This window comes from Bidens hawaiensis, unplaced genomic scaffold (genome assembly GCF_021521415.1).
Source record: "Bidens hawaiensis isolate Kalapana, Puna unplaced genomic scaffold, B.hawaiensis_p1.1 tig00033121_1, whole genome shotgun sequence".
Taxonomy (NCBI): domain Eukaryota; kingdom Viridiplantae; phylum Streptophyta; class Magnoliopsida; order Asterales; family Asteraceae; genus Bidens; species Bidens hawaiensis.
Window position 1 is genome coordinate 171448 of NW_027495657.1, and position 10948 is coordinate 182395.

General features: G+C 47.4%; 1 protein-coding gene across 1 annotated transcript in view; it reads left to right on the top strand.

The window, feature by feature from the left end:
* LOC143584425 (uncharacterized) overlaps positions 1-10948 on the top strand; it is a 40014-nt gene that overhangs the window by 12872 nt on the left and 16194 nt on the right. The gene's annotated exons all lie outside the window — the stretch shown is intronic.

Genomic DNA, 10948 nt, shown 5'->3' on the forward strand with positions numbered 1-10948 from the left:
AAGATGAACAATTTTGACTTGAATCAATATTCACAAAATAGAAATTTTGGTAGACCTAAACCAAAAATTTCTAGCATATTCCCGGAATACCCTTGAGTGCCAAAAACAACAATTTGTAAAACCAGTTCAGCTGATTCAGCACTTGTGACTAAAAGTAAACCTAGATAAACACAAGCATGTAGCTACTGATTAACTTGTTGACTAGTAACTTGCTTATACACCAGTTTACTAAACAATTCCTTCAAAACGCCAGCGACCAAGCTTGCCTCACCAAATCCTCAAACCAGAAAATTAAATAAACCAACGAGTCGGGATCAATCAATACCAGAGGATAAGCTAATCAATCGAAACATTGGTCTATTAATTAGACTTGTTGATCAAAATAATTTTCTAACAGGAAAATTGGATCAAAAAAAAAAAAAACGAATTGATCAGATTAATTTTGGCAAATTGATTTGAACATTAACATCAGAAACGGACTAATGACAGCACCAGTTGACAGATAACACAAGCAGAACACGAGGAATAAAAGCGACCGGTATAGCAGTAGAGTATTCTTTCAATCAATCAGATGCAGCAGAAAAAAAAAACTTAAGAATTGCAGCAACACTAGAACCAGCATTGGAACAGTACCCAAAGTGCTTCCCAAATAGAACCAAACAGATGACTCGATTAATCCGAATCAATTAATAGGGCCAACAGACCAACTGACTAGGCACTGATCAATCAAAATCACCGAAAATAGCCTTTAATATGACAATATAATTAGACCAGTAGTAGATTTGAAGTAGCAATCAGAATATCAATTTCAAACAACAATTGCAGAATTTCAAACTGGCAATTAACAGACTAGAATTGCAACTTAGTGATGAGAGCCGCTTTGGTAATAGGTATGTGGAAATTGCAGAATACAAGACAAACAAATATTGATTTATAGCCAAGGTGCAAATAACTACCAACCGAGTTAGAGACAGACCTTGATTAGTTCCAGAAAAAAGAAACACCAAGAATCTGTTGAGGACGGTCCCCAAACTTGCTTTTCTCACCCAACCAAAATAGAAAATAACCAATTCATGTTCACTTATACGAGCAGCGGAATATTACGGGTGAGTCAAACCAGTTCACAACGTGAATGTAACTATATATCTGCAATCCAAGAAATTGGTACCAGAGGAAGCAACACTTCCTATAACTGATGAAGTAACAACCATTTTTTTCTTTCACAAACGAGAAACAGACGGCAAGAAAAAAGGAGCAGTTGGGAGAAAATGGTGAATAACAAGCAAGCGGATGAAGAATTGGGGTTTAATAATCAAACAACCCCTAAGAACGTGACACCCAAACCAACTTAATTAACCCAGGAAGATGAGAAATCACAGACGAATAACAATTGACAATCAACCGAGCCTAAAGCTCTGATACCATGTCAAGAATTGAACCATATGATTATTATTGAACAAAGGATTTAGAACCAAATTGCTCATATCAACTACAATATTATGAACAATATAGGGATGAACCCTAGAAAACCAAAGAAGATTAAGAGACTACATTGTTGATTGATGTATTTCCAGAGCGATTCTTTTATAGCCAAATCAATCCTTGATAGCAGCCAAGCAAGAAAGGAAAGAGCAGTCCATAATTGATCAGCAACGCCAGCTAAAAAGAGCAACAATCTTCAACCGAAAGGAAGAGGAGACGCTTCAGTATGGGCCAATTGGATGAAGGCTTGCCAAGAAGATAAGAGCCCAAACAGAGGTCCAATACATAAAAAATAAATAAGATCCAATTAGAATAATAAAAAGAGGATTATAAGTATATAATGCTATATTTTTAACAAAAGTAATGACATATAAATAGTCTACAAACATCCAACAGAAATAAATTACTTCCACGAAAAAAGGTGGAGTCGAACATTTTGACAAACAAATCTTTACCAAGGCTCAAGGGCTGGTTACAGGAATATCGTTATGAACAATCACAATCAAGTTTACAGGTTTTGCCGTATAATGAGAATCTCATAATGAACAATCACAATGGAGTTCACATGCACGAGATCAACCAATATTACACAAATATATAATGACAACAATAACAAAGAAAGCAGCTACATTCGGCCCTCCATAATAGTGAGGGTTATATCGTTTGAAGAGTAATCTTTCGATCCGCTTTCTTCAGGAGTTGAATTCGACCCGAGTATGTCAGTAAAGAATGCTGGTCTTTTTGGAGCGGGCAAGGATATGGTGTCGTTGAGAAGCATGGATATCATATCTGAAGTTGTTGGTTGAAGAGGTAGGTCCCAGCAGAGCCCAGTTGGTCCCGCAAGACTCACCTTAAACAGGGACGTCTGCGCAGACCAACTGGATCCGCAGGACCAACCATGCTCAGAGACGTGACGTCCTTACGCGCAGTACGCAAGCTGTTCCCGCAGGAAATGCCTCCCATGGTGAAGGACTCCGCCTGTTCCCGCAGCCTCGGATACAAGCCATGAGGGAAGGCCACCCGCGCAGCATGGCTACACGCACTAGGTACTTAGCTCTCGATCATTCAGTGTCACCTGAAGGAATGAGCAAAGCCGGGAGCAATCCCGCACAGAGGCGGGAGGGGGAATACTCCCGCCCAAATAAGCCAGTCTGTATACTGAAGGACCTTTTACTGTACCTGACGAGGTATGGGCGAAAGATCTGATCAGGGATACGACAGCTCACTGATACAGTATGGCGAGCAGCATGCTCCTGTACTGTATCACTATTAAGCCGCTGCCTACTCACCAACTACTGTCATACCACGTGCGTAGCCGGCAGTTGATGGAAAGGGAATAGTATACAGCAGGCCTGGTCACTGTCAGCCGCTGCCTACCCACCAACTACCAGCAGGGCACGTGCGTAGGCTACTGTTGATGAACAGGAACACTGTTGCAGCCGGCCATACCTCCTTGGAAACCTACCTTCGGCTATAAATACCCCAAATGGTATGATCATCTGGACACAACATATCTTACTACATTATCATCATATTATACCTGATATCTGCTCTAGCAATCTCTTAATATACTTTTATATTTAAAGAGCAATCTAGTCTGATTCTCACGCTGGAGGGTGGTCACAAGGAGGAACCCCCCCCCTTCTCAGTGACGAGCTCACGGTGTCTGTTTTGCAGGTTCAGAAGAACCATCTTCCAAGGGTCTAACCCCTCGTGGGAAACATCTCTCCAACCCCCAGGTTACTAGTAATCTGTCCGGGGTCCGGTTAGTGTTTCTTCATTGGCGCCATCCGTGCATAAAGCTAGAACTTTATTTTTCTCCAGTTTTTTCAAACTTCTACAAAGATGGTTAGAGAAATTCCGGTAACCACAACCCCAGCTACTGGGGGGAATACCGGCAACACAGTTTTTACGAACACTACCCCGGCTACCAAAGCCGGGGCAAGTGAAGTAAATTTTACGAACACTACCCCACTTACCGAAGCTGGGGCAAGTGCAGTAAATGATCGCCTACTGGGATCCACCGATACCCAGTTTGAGAAACGAAGACTCCCCCGCCAGACTCTCGATGAAGTTAAGGCATGGGCGGAGGCACGACAAAAGGAATTCCAGGCTGAGTTGGACGAACGCTTGCGTTCCGTGCAACAGGCCGACGAATTCGAATACTGGGAGGATGACTCGGAGGAATCCGACTCCGACGCGAACCCTCGCCATAGGGCAAAAGGGAAGCATAAGGAAACGGAATCCCAACCGAAAAGGCATTTTGGACAAGCCTTCAAACCAAAAAGCACAGGTGGAAGTCCACGAGACTTCTCTAAAACGTTCAGACCAAACGTTGCAAATGCAGGAACGTCCAAATTTGCAAGGGACATTGCCGAAGCAATCGCCCCAAAGAGTGCCAAACAAATGCCCAACATAGGCACATATGACGGTATATCCGATCCAGACGATCATTTGAACAGGTTCATAGCGGGGGCAACCGTCAGCAATTGGACGGAACCCACGTGGTGTTACATGTTCCAAATGACGCTGGTTGGGGCTGCTAGAGCATGGTTCGATCGTCTACCGGTCAACCACATCTACGACTGGGCAGACTTCCAACAGAAGTTTAGCCAACACTTCAGCCAGCAACGGAAGTATACCGAGGAGCAATGGACAATCCTCAAATGCATACGAGAGGAAGACGAATCTCTGCCAAACTTCATCACTCGCTTCAACTCAAAGAAGCTAAGTTTGGGCAATATCAGCGAAGATCTTGTTCGCGCTGCCTTCATCCAGGGCGCACATGACCCAGAGCTCATCCGCACCCTAACGGGTAAAGATGGCATGCCATCCACATGGGATGGCATCATGACAGCAGCAAAACGCTATGCGGAAACAGAGAAGCAACTGGGTAGAGATCTCCCACAGAGCACAAACCTCTACACCCAGAGGACGAGAGAAGACAACGTCCTCACCGCCCGACTAAATAAAAAACGAAAGCTAGGCATTTGGCAGTCAAGGGTAAACTTTGACACCTCATCCGGCTTGCAACATCGGTTGGGCGGAAGGGATAATGTACAGTCGCACCGGAACTCCAGATGGACGCCACTCACCAAAAGCGTCACTGAGATATTCGCCACTGAAGAGCTCCCATGGCCAAAGCCTCCAATAATCCGACATCGTCACGATGCTGATCGGAGCAAATACTGTGACTTTCACAAGACAAAGGGCCACAACACTGAAGAATGCATAGATGTAAAAGATATGGTCGAAGCATTTGTCAGAGATGGGACGCTCGCGCACCTCGTGGCGTAATAAGGGCTGAGCAGGCGAGTGCGTATAGAACCCCAGCTGGGGAAAACACGAATCAATTCCAGCTTCAAAATCGAGACTACATGCTGCGTAAAGAACGAGATCCCGAACCAGGTGCGTATCGGCTCGATAGCACTCCCATCCCAACATGGAAGGGAGCTCATTTACACAGTTTGCATGTAAATCAATTCCAATTTGTAAAGAAAAGGCCAAGAGCCACTTCTAATGGAAATGATTCTCTTTAAGAACATCGAAGCTGATGATTTTACATTTATACTTTTCTGAACACTAATATGCCGGTTGTCACCGCATAATTACGTGAAGTCATTGCATGGGAAGGCGGTCCTACCCGCACGAACCCAATAACGTGACAAACCTTCACGCAGGTCAGTTGAAGGGGAAAAAGTTCAGCACCCAAAAATGAAAGTGCCGGTCTATCCGCATGAATCATTAAGGAAACTGTAATAACCTATCAACAACCGCGCGTCGAACGGTTAAACTATCCAACACTGGTGACGGCATTCACATTACGTGAAGTCGTTGCGTGGGAAGGCGGTCTTACCCGCACGAACCCAATAACGTGGCAAACCTTCACGCAGGTCAGTTGAAGGAGTTCAATTATCCCATTAAATGAAAGTGCCGGTCTATCCGCATGAATCATGAAAGGAAAATGAACACTAACCTATCGACAACCGCGCGTCGAACGGTTCAAAACAAAATTCTTAAAAAGGATAAGAAAAACCTAAACGCAGGTCAGGTATGGGTAAAGTTTTGCCATCCTACTAAGTGCAAGTGACGGTTCTACCCGCACAATCACGAAAGAGGAAGCAAAACTTCACACCTATTATCAACCACGTTCAAAGGTTAACTTATCCTCAAAAGGTAAGAAAAACCTACACGCAGGTCAGATAAGGGTAAAGTTTTGCCATCCTACTAAGTGCAAGTGACGGTTCTACCCGCACAATCACGAAAGAGGAAGCAAAACTTCACACCTATTATCAACCACGTTCAAAGGTTAACTTATCCTCAAAAGGTAAGGAAAACCTACACGCAGGTCAGATAAAAGTTAAAGTTTAGCCATCCTACCAAGTGCAAGTGACGGTTCTACCCGCACAATCACGAAGGAGGAAGCGAAACTTTAACCCACTATCAACCACGTTCAAAGGTTCTTATTTAAACACTTGGAAAATTGCTAATTTAAACTAAGTATGCAAGTCATAAGTTTATAAAGCAAGGAACCCAAAGAAGGAAATAACAATCTTATACGCAAAAAGATTAATATTTCAAGAATATATTACAAGAATGGCCGGGTAACTACCCGCCTAAAAGAAAAAAAAAAAAAAAAAAAAAAAAAACTATACAAGTCTATCTTAGCAATGGGAAGGGATCTTCAGGATCAAGCTTCAGGGCCGCTTCCACTTGGACCCGCTCCGTCAGAAGAACGGGGTGGTTCGAGGAACGCTTTGAGGACAGCTAACCCATCATCAGCAGCAGCTACTTCGTCCACCTTCTCCACCACTGGATGCGGGAAGGCGGCATATTGGTTCAATGCTTGGTCATAAATGGCTTCGGTATCCACATTGAACAAAGGGAAGTTGGAAGGCGGGACGCCTTTCTCAACAAACCCTAGACCAAGCAAGAAGCCGGCCTTTTCCCCATCCTCATGAGAAGCGTTGAGGGCTGCGGTCATAGCATCATCGTAAGAGGTCTCTGAAAAGACCCGACGCACAACCTACAAAGAAAACACAAGTATTAGAACCTTTTCTTACAAAAGAAAAGCGTGAAGATAAAACTAAACATACCTGAGGCAACGCTTCTCGAAGAAGCCATTGGAGGGCAGCTTGAGCTTCGTTATGGGCGCGTTTGGCTTCGCTCTTGTTAAGGTTGGCAAGTAAAACTTCCTTTGCGGCAGCCTCTTCGACGCCCTTAAGCTTCCGCTGGGTCTGGTCAAGCACCCCCCTCTGGTCCAGGATTTCCTGGAGTTTCTTGGCATCTTCCATTGCCAAGGCATCATGAGCGCGTTGGAGAGCCTCTAATTTGGCCTTGAGCTCCTCATTCTCCACACGCAAAGGCTCAGCAACGGCTTCAGCCTTGGCAGCCCTCTCGGTTGCGTTTCGCGCAGTCTCCCTGGCCAGCCGAAGCTGTTCATTCACAGCCTGGGCAGCCTTGGAGCGGGCCTCGAGTCGCGCTTGAACTTCAACCTCGAGGGCCTTGAAGGCCTTCTCCTTGTCGGCGGCAGCTGCCGCCAGCTGTTGGTTCTCCTCCCGAAGAGCACGCGCCTCAGATATGTCCTTGGCGTGAGCTGCTTTCAATTTGTCGTTTTCACGACAAAGCAGCTCGACGCGCGGCTGCATCCGGGCCTGGAGAACCCGAAGCTCATTAGTTAGCCTACCCTCCTGGTAGCTAACCATGGCTTCCCCCAACGCACCCGGAGGAGCAGCGTGGCGAGCCCAGTCCACGCACTCCACAGGTGTGCGAAGGGTTGTTCCTCGGCGTATGTTCCATCGAGGAACATACACTTCATTGGAATCCGACACTGCAAAAGAAACAAAAGCAGTAAGGAAAAGATGATACAAAACATAAGGGAAAAAGAAAGGAACCCTACGCACCTGTAGGGTCAATGACAGGCCGATAGCCGCCAAACCCATCACCTGAACCTAAAGGAAATCCATCCAACAGGTCAGGCAGACGGGAAGGTGGCAAAGATCGGCGTGAAGCCCTGCGCGTACCTGATGGTCCGGCCATCGGTGCCGGTGGCGCGGGCATGGTGGCAGCCGCCGTGGTCGCCGTTGTGGTCGCCGCCGTGGTCGCCGCCTTGTAAGCAGCAGCAGTAACCGCCGGCTCTGTGAAGGATGCTGTAAAAATCGCACTCACAGCCGGCGGTGACGTCATCACTGCCGGAACAGTTGGCTCAAAGGAATGAGCAACTGGACCAGCGGATGCAGGCGCAGGCGCCTGGGTCGACGCCTCAGGAAGGCTGACCGAGCCTACCGTCATTGGCGGGGAGATACTCCCCTGCGGTTCACCCCGGAATGCGTCAACACCCACGCCTGCACAAAGAAGAAAGTGTTAGATAAATTTATAGTGATAAATCTGCAAAGACATTATGATTGTACTTACGGGTTTTCTTGACCCTGAACGTACGGATGGGCGGGGAGGAACCCGATGGAGCCGGCCTCTTGGTACCGGTCACCGTCGTCTTCGTTGGTTCTCCGGAGGTAACGGTCGTAGCCTCCGGAGCAGTGCTCTTCTCACCACCGGGCTTCCCCGCCACCTCTTCACTATCTGACTCCGAGTCAGAGAGAACCACTGGATCAGCTGAGGCCTTCTCCTTCCCCTTCACGCCGGCAGCAGCCTTCTTCTTCCGCACAAGGGGAGGACCATCTGCGGATTCCTCAGAAGAAGACAGGATGTAAGGATTTCCAGCAACGGGTACAGCATTGAGGGGTTCAGGATAGAATATCTCCTTACCTGGCCGCCGGTGGCTCAGGATCTCTTGGCCCGGCGGATAGACCTCCACAAACCTATCCGCCGTTTGCTCCAGGATGGGCAACTCATTGTCGTCCAGAGCACGAGTGCCCACCCGCACGGGACTGTCAGCTTCCCGCGGGAACATGAGCGACTCCAAATTATTCCCCTCTGAAAGAAAAAGAAACAGTTAGAAAATTAACTAATATCAGCAAGAAAGACAAGACATACCATAAGGAATAGAGTTCAAACCGTATTCAAGAAGGATGGGAAACCGGGACGCATCCTTCCATCCCCGGGTCATCCCCAGCAGCACCATCCCGGACTCCGCAAACCGGTAAACCGGAGATTGGACCCGGGATATCTTCGCGAACCATTCCGCCTCCTGGTAACTGGAAGCATGAAGGCTCGGAAGCGCTTGACCCTTCTTGAACTTCATAGCAATGGGGATGGCGCGGGCAGAGATGTAGAAGAACTCCCGCTTCCACGATCGGAGACTGCGCTCGGTCACGCAGATCTTCAAACCCTTAATACGGGTTGTCAGGGTGTACCACCCCTGGACGCACCTCCAAGTATAGAAGGTCATCAGGCGGTCCACGTAGGGCTCAATACCCAGAATCCGGCACACCCACTCGAAGTGCCGAACCTTGGCAATCGCCATCGGATGCACCTCGGTCAGGTGCACACCGTGCCTCTCCAGGACACGGTACATAAACTTTGTCAATGGAAACCTAAGGTTCCCATAAACAAAGAATGCAGCATATACCCCGATCTTGCCACTGGGGGCATCGTACACAGTCTGGTGGGATTCAGGAAACTCAGGCTCGAGAGACTCGAGCATGAACTTCCTGACTATGTACTGGTACTGATCGAGAGGTAGAGCACACTGGCACTCGCCAGCAGTACTCCTATCGTCGGCTACAGCTTCAGCATCATGAGAAGACATTTTTGCAGAAAGAAGAGTGATTTCGGGAAAATGCTTGCCTGAAAAAGGGGAGTATTTGCCGGAAATCACTAAGAAGAAGAAGAAGAGAGGTGAAAGTATGGATTACAAATAACCCTCTCCCCCTTTATATAGTAATCGCAATTAATGCGGTGAATTTAATGCGGAGGAGAGAGAAATCGAAGGTGCAATGAAACTATGACACGTGGCAAAAAGCAAGCTGGCAACAGCTGTTGAAAGGACGTGTGCCAGTAATTTCGCGGCCACGCGCCCAAAAAATCACACCCACGCGCCTGAAAAAGCGTCTGGAATGACCATGTTCTGTCACGTCACCATAACTTCCTGCACGTCCTGACACAGTCAGAAGAAACCGTCGCACGACGTTTCAGAGGTTTGGACTGTTCTTATCTTTTCACCAACTCTTCGAATTTCAAAATTCAAAATTCGAAAATATTAAAAAGTAAGCGGGAAAATCCCCCCTTACCTTGGCAAACAAGTAACCGTAAGACGGATGCGGGTACAGTGTTAAGGCGAAACCCTTCACATACCTAGCACCCGCAGGGAATGGAAGCCAAGAAAACCTTGGCAAACAAGTAACCGTAAGACGGATGCGGGTACAGTGTTAAGGCGAAACCCTTCACATACCTAGCACCCGCAGGGAATTGAAGCCAAGAAAACCTTGGCAAACAAGTAACCGTAAGACGGATGCGGGTACAGTGTTAAGGCAAAACCCTTCACATACCTAGCACCCGCAGGGAATTGAAGCCAAGAAAATCTTGGCGAACAAGTAACCGTAAGACGGCCGCGGGTACAGTGTTAAGGGAAAACCCTTCACATACCTAGCACCCGCAGGGAATTGAAGCCAAGTATTCCTCGGCAACCAAGTAACTATAAGACGGGTGCGGGTACAGTGTAAAGGCAAAACCCTTCACATACCTAGCACCCGCAGGGAATTGACGCCAGGAATACCTTGGAAGTAAAGTAACCGTAAGACGAGCGCAGGTACAGTGTCAAGGCAAAACCCTTCACATACCTAGCGCTCCGCTGGGAATTGAAACCAAGAAGGATCTTCTGGGCAATGCTTGCGGAAACGGAAATAACATCCCCGCATAGCGGGAATGTCGAGAACTACGTTGTTTGAAGCTCCAAGATGGAATTGGTGGTCTTAACATAATTGATCACTATGTTCAAAACTACCAAAACTTCATGGAAAATCCATACAACTGGGACTCAATGCTCCTGACTTGCGAGGAGGTTACAGACCTACCCGCATCATACCCAAAGACCAAGCAGGAAACTCGGGCATTTCTGCAAGTGACAAGGACTTCCGCGGAAAGAATCCCCATGGATAACCTTACAAAACCCTTTTCAAAACCCTTTGCTTAAGTCCAAAAGTTCACCTCACTTTATTAAACACGCATGAGAAGAACATTGGACTGGGGGGACTTGAAGAGGTAGGTCCCAGCAGAGCCCAGTTGGTCCCGCAAGACTCACCTTAAACAGGGACGTCTGCGCAGACCAACTGGATCCGCAGGACCAACCATGCTCAGAGACGTGACGTCCTTACGCGCAGTACGCAAGCTGTTCCCGCAGGAAATGCCTCCCATGGTGAAGGACTCCGCCTGTTCCCGCAGCCTCGGATACAAGCCATGAGGGAAGGCCACCCGCGCAGCATGGCTACACGCACTAGGTACTTAGCTCTCGATCATTCAGTGTCACCTGAAGGAATGAGCAAAGCCGGGAGCAATCCCGCACAGAGGC